Below are 6,963 nucleotides of genomic sequence, written 5' to 3'. Positions count from 1 at the left end.
CGCAGGTTGGTACGACCCTATTAGTTAGCCGATCCTGATGTGTTATGCCTAGCTGAGCCCGCGTCGGGCTGGCTCGGGCGGTCCAATTAGTAGGTCTGAGCACGATATACTCTTGTTGTGGTTTCATGCACCAGGCCTAGCTAGACACAACCCAGTTGACACATCATACTTTTGTTGTGGCTCCACGTATGAAAGACAACCGAATTTATTTTGGGGGCGAGCCCTAGGTGTCTCCAGGGATCAACCCGGGTGGGTAGGCCGACAGCTATACAACTGAGCTAAGCGAGTTGTGTGTTGTTGGTGTTCGAATTGATCTCGACAAACAACTAATGTATCCTAACTAATGAGACCGAGAGATGGGGGGAGTCCCATCTCCATACGCGCTACGATCGTAGTCACAACCAACACATGGTTGCGGTCCCGAGTCGAGCAGCGCCATATAAATAAGGGGGTCCGACGCCTTGCGGTATATAGAGCTAATCCCGTGAGGTTCCAAAGTGCCCTGACAAACCCTTCCCGATCCTACTCAAGCCGGTGTCTTCTTCCCCACATTGGAGTCCACTGCACCGACAAACCGAGGACCTAATTGCGTCTCCAGGCTCCGGTATGTGTTCACGCTTCCGCTTTTAGGGTGTTTGATCTTAGGGCTAGCAATTATGATGGTTAAGTGTAAAATTAAGCCTAACATTTAGCATCATAGCCTAATTAGCCCTAATCAGACCCCAATTAGACTTAATCACGTTTGGATGACGCCAATTCATAAATAATTAGGCTTAATTATGTTAATTGGTGATCAATTAGCTTTAATTATTCTTGGTTTAAGTGTTTTTTCCTTTGGACCCGTTTGTTCCGACCCACTGATGTTCAAGTTTACGTTTAATTGATGAAAATTAGGCTCGGATTAATGCTCATGTTCATGAATTAGGGGCTTTAAGGCTCGGATTAGATGTATTTTATGCATATATGTGTGTGTTCTTGTGTGTTTTTGGGGTCAGTTTGGGGGCAAATCGACATGTTTCATACCGAATTGAGCTCGGGTAGCATTAAGAAGGAGGGGAATTGGGGAAACTCTAATGCAAATCCTAAAAAATATCCCAACCCCAACCTCCCCACCAAATCCAAAACCCTAAATCCCTATCCGAACCCAAGATCCCCAAATCCGAACCTCATTCTCAGATCAAGTCCTAATCTAGAGAGGATGAGGATGAGACTTACACGTTTTGAACGCTGATGCCCATTGGGATCTTCTTCTCCGGCGGGATCTCCTCTGTTCTTTTCGGTTGCGTGCGGATCTTCCGGTTGGCGACGTCGTTCCATCACCATCGCATGTGCTTATGTGTTGTCTCTCCGATGTGCTCCTCCTCTGTCGCCGCGCGCACGACCTCATGAAGCGGGCACCACCGAAGATTTAACTGACGGAGGCACGCACAACCTCCATCACGCGTGCGCTCCGGCGGGTAGACTCGCGGTAGCGCCGTCTATCTCTCTCCAGCGGTGTTCCGACGTCGGAGCTCTCTGGCGCCCGCCTCTCTCTCGTGTTGTGGCCGCGCTTATCAGAGGGGAGGAGACGAAATGAAGTTAGGGTTAGGGCGACGGGCGTTGTGACCGCGGTTTTGTCCCGGCGAAAAGGGCGGCGAACCATCGATCGCGATGGATGACTGAAAATCATCACGCGTTGGGCCGGCGCGCGTGAATGGCTGCCGGTTCTGTGGGCCGTGCGCATGGGATGAGCCCTCAGTCAGACCAACACGCGCGTGGGCCGATGGGCTGATCAGGCCAGTTGGGTCAATTTCCTTTAAGCTTTTGGTATTTTCCATTTTTCAGATTTTTCCAGTGGTAATCTAATGATTTTATTCTTTTATGCACTGAATTATGACCCAAAATTGATAATGATTAGTGCACAAAATTATGATTAATTCTCGGGATAAAATTGGAACCAACGAGAAGATTTTTCCAGAGAATTTTACGCTCAATTTTATGTGGGTTCATGATTACTTTCTGACCAAAGTTGGCTGTGATTATGCGCCAATTTATGTGATAGTTCAAATTCTTTTCCGTTTTCTTCCCAACGGTGATGCGGATTAGAGTTTTAGTTTTTGCATGATTTTAATCATACCAACGCAAGGTTATTTTCGTGCAAATTTATTTATTTATGATAATTTTTCTAATATGGCCCAAATCTTCTCTCCAGCTCTTAATGCTTCTTCTGTTACCGCCACAATTGACGGCATAGAGCAACTTACGGGGAATAATTTTTCCGCTTAGAAAGCTAAGGTGATTATTGTCCTTGGAGTCTTGGATCTTGACTATGCATTTAGGGTTGACGCTCTCACTGCTCCCGTCATTGGCGTGAAAAATTATAATGAATTAAAGAAAACTTATGATGCACTTTCTGAGAAGTGGGAGTGGTCCAACCGCATGTCACTTATGATAATGAGGAACTCAATATCAGATGCTATAAAGGGAGCAATTCCAAACTCAGAAAAGGCTAAGACGTACTTGGCATATATGGAGGAGTAATTTAAAGGCTCCTCCAAGGTTTATACTAGTACACTGATTCAGAAGCTTCTCAACAGTAAGTATAATTATAGATCTTATGGCATAAAAGAACACATCATGATGATGACAGATATGGCTGCCAAACTCAAGGACATGGACATGGAAATCTCTGAGGGTTTCCTTGTCCACTTCATTATGACATCTCTCTCGCCTGAGTTTACTCCTTTTAAGATAAATTACAACACTCAGAAGGAAAAGTGGAGCGACTTGATCGCGATGTGCGTCCAAGAGGAAGAAAGGGTGAGGGCTGAAAAGAAAGACTTTGTGAATCAAGTTAGCAGCCCCAACAATAAAAGAAAATTCCAAAAGGATTTTAAGTCTAAGAAGAAGTTGCATTTCGTCGCTAAACACGACAAGGCAGCACAGAGGGCTCCCAAGGCACCTGCTCCTTCTGCTTCTGCCTCTCAAGAATCTAAGGATGACGGATGCCACTTCTGCCACAAGAAGGACTACTACCAAAAGGACTGTGTTGGTTTCCTGAAGTGGCTCGCAAAGAAGGGTAATGATTTAATAACATTCATTGATGAGTCTTTTTATGCTAATTTTTTCCTTAATTCATGGTGGATTGACTCAGGTGCCACTGTGCACGTTACCGACTCCTTACAGGAATTCCTTACTGCGAGAATATTAGTAAAGGGGGAGCGAAGTCTTAGAGTGGCCAATGGGAAGGAAGCTGAAGTTCAAGCTGTCGGATTCCTTCCATTAGTTCTTGATAACAGCTTCACTCTTAGACTGAATAATGTAGTTTATGTTCCTTCCATGAGGAGAAATCTCATTTCAGTTTCGATGTTAGATGATGATGGTTTTTATTGTAATTTTGGAGACAATAAGTGCATTCTTAAGTTTAATTCAGATGTTATTGGTATTACCATCTGACAAGACAAACTTTATATGCTTCCTCTTAATGAATCCTCTGTGTTGATGAATATCTATGATGTAAGCCATATGAGAAAGAGAAATATAATTAATGAGACTTCTTCAAAACTATGGTATTGTCGTTTAGGCCACATTTCGAAGGGGGAATGAAGCGTCTCATTAAAGAAGAGATTATCTAACCCTTAGATTTCTTTGACTCCGACCACTGCATAGACTACATTAAAGGAAAATAAGTTAAGCAAATAAAGAAGGGGTCACTCGGAGCACAGGATTATTAGAATTAATTCATACGGACATATGCGGTCCTTTTCCTGTGACATCGGTTGATGGTTTGACTCATTCATTACCTTCACTGATGATTTCTCCCGTTACGACTATATCTATCCCATTAAAGATCGATCTGAGTCTCTTGATAAATTTAAGATATTTAAGGCTGAAGTAGAAAATCAGCACAACCTGAAGATTAAAGTAGTGATATCGGATCGCGGGAGAGAATATTATGGGAGACATGCCCCATATGAGAAAATCTTTGGTCCTTTTGTCAGATTTCGTCAGGAAAATAGCATAGTAGCCCAATATTCTACACCTGGTGAACCTCAGCAAAACAAGGTAGCTGAGAGACGTGACCCCACACTTATGTACATGGTGCGAAGTATGCTCAGCTATTCTAGTTTACCAGTTGGACTATGGATGAAGTCACTTAAGACAACCGCGCATATTCTTAATCGGGTTCCCAATAAATCAGTTCCAAAAATACCTTACGAATTATGGACTGGGAGAAACCCCTCTTTGAAGTATTTATGCGTGTGGGGCTGTGCAACTGAAGCTAAAGTATTTAATCCACATATTGGAAAAATAGATCCTAAAACAGTTAGCTGTCACTTTATTGGGTATCCTGATAAATCGAAGGGGTATCATTTTTACTGTCCAGATAGGATCACTAAGTTTGTTGAAATAAGACATGCTGTATTTCTTGAGAACAAGGATCTGGAGCCCAGGGAAGTTGATCTTGAAGAAAAGTGGGTTTATGTTCCTACACCGCTGATCCAAGAGTCCTACATCCCTGTGCCCCAAGTGGTTGTACCTTCAGTAGAAACTAACGTTAGTGCATCCCCTGTTGAGGTCTTTGAAATTCCTAACGATACACCTAACAATGAGCCTCAGCAGTCCCCTACAGTACCCAGTCCTGGTCCTGCAGTGCATAATGAACCAACCAGGAGATCACAGTGTGAGAGAAGACCTGCCATCTTGAACGATTATGTTGTTTATATGAATGAGGATGCTAATGACATAGGGAAGATAAAAGATCACAACTCATATAAAGAGGTCATAATGAGTGAGCATTCGTCTGAGTGGCTTAATGGTATGAATGACGAATTAAAATCTATGAGCGATAATGATGTGTGGGACCTAGTAGAAATCCCTGACTGAGCCAAAATAGTAGCTTGTAAATGGCTCTACAAACCAAACATGACTCTAATGGGAACATTGAAAGGTTCAAAGCAAGGCTTGTAGCTAAAAACTTCTCGCAAAGAGAAGGAATCGATTATAATGAAACTTTCTCTCCTGTATCAAGTAAAAATTCTTTCAGAATAATTATGGCGCTCACAACGCATTATGATTTAGAGCTGCATCAGATGGATGTAAAGACGACATTCCTTAATGGTGACTTGGAAGAAAATATTTACATGGCTCAGTAGGAAGGTTTTGTCGTGGAAGGCAATGAACATTTGGGATGTCGTCTTAAGAAATCAATTTATGGTCTAAAGCAAGCGCCTAGGCAGTGGTACCTCAAGTTTGATAAAGTTATTAGAAATTTTGGCTTTAAAGAAAATGAAGTTGATAACTGTATTTTTGTAAAGTTTAAAGGGGAAAAATTCACCATCTTAGTTCTTTATGTGAATGATATCTTATTGGCTAGCAGTGATAAGGATATGCTATTTGAGACCAAGAGATTTATTTCCTGTAATTTCGATATGAAGGATCTCGGTGAAGCCTCTTATGTTCTTGGCATTGAAATTCACCGAGATCGGTCCAAATGAGTATTAGGTTTGTCTCAAAAGGCATATATTGATATAGTACTGAACAAATATAATATGCATAAGTGTTCTGCCACGCCTGCTCCTATTGTTAAGGGCGATAAGTTTGGGACATCTCAATGTCCAAGGAACTAATATGAAATTGATCAAATAAAGTCAGTTCCTTATGCTTCAGCTGTCGGAAGCATTATGTATACTCAAGTATGTACGCGCCCTGACTTAGCTTTCGTGACTAGGATGCTTGCTAGATATCAGTCAAATCCAGGACTGGATCACTGGAAAGTTGTTAAGAAAGTCATTCGCTATTTGCAAGGCACTAAAAACTACATGCTCATATTTAGATAATCCGATAACCTTGAAGTCGTTGGTTATTCGAATGCAGACTTTGTGGGGTGTATAGACACTAAGAAATCCACGTCAGGTTATATCTTCAACCCTCGCTGGAGGAGCTATCTTGTGGAAAAGCTTCAAACAGACACTTACAGCATCTTCAACGATACAAGCTGAGTTTGTGGCATGTTATGAGGCTACCGGGCAGGCTGTATGGCTAAAGAACTTTATCCCGAGATTAAGAGTGATCGACAGTATTTCAAAACCACTTACGTTATACTGCGACAATTAACCCGTAGTTTTCTATACGAGTAACAACAAGTCGAGTGATGCTGCCAAACACATCAACATTAAGTATCATGTTGTGAAAGATAGAATCCAGGATCAAACAATAAGTGTCAAGCATATAAGTACTAAGCCAATGCTTGTGGATCCGCTCACTAAAGGCTTACCACCCCATATTTTTCGTGATCATGTTGCCGGCATGGGGTTATTGGAAAGCATATGATTCTAGATAAGAGGACCATAATGCAAACCAACTCCTATTAGGAATAACGAATTTCCATTTCGAGATGAAATAGTGTACTATAGGTTTTTAGTTTCAGTGGCATTTAATTAGCCACTGTAACGTTTTGTCTTGGTGTGTTGTTTCATCGAGAGTGGGTTTATGATGTTAGCCTTACGATCAAGGGGGAGAATATTGGAATTGATCTTGGCAAATAACTAATGTATCCTAACTAACGAGACCGAGAGATGGGGGGAGTCCCGTCTCCATACACGCCACGATCAGAGGCGCAACCAACACATGATTATGGTTTCGAGTCGAGCAGCGCCATATAAATAAGAGGGTTCGGTGCCTTACGGTATATAGAGCTAAACCCGTGAGGTTCCAAAGCGCCCTAACAAACCCTTCCCGATCCTAACGAGATGCTGAATTGACTTGAAGACCGCTGCCACCGCGCCCACACGTCTACACAAAGCTACCTTCACCGGCGATCAACTACTTCAAGCCGGTATCTTCTTCCCCACGCCAGAGTCCACTGCACCGACAAACCGAGGATCTAATGGCGTCTCCAGGCTCCGGTATGTGTTCACGTTTTCGCTTTTATGGTGTTTGATCTTGGGCTAGCAATTATGATAGTTAAATGTAGAATTAAGC

This window comes from Phragmites australis, chromosome 10, assembly GCF_958298935.1.
Source record: "Phragmites australis chromosome 10, lpPhrAust1.1, whole genome shotgun sequence".
Taxonomy (NCBI): domain Eukaryota; kingdom Viridiplantae; phylum Streptophyta; class Magnoliopsida; order Poales; family Poaceae; genus Phragmites; species Phragmites australis.
The sequence above is the reverse complement of the archived record's forward strand: the minus strand, read 5'-3'. Positions refer to the sequence as shown.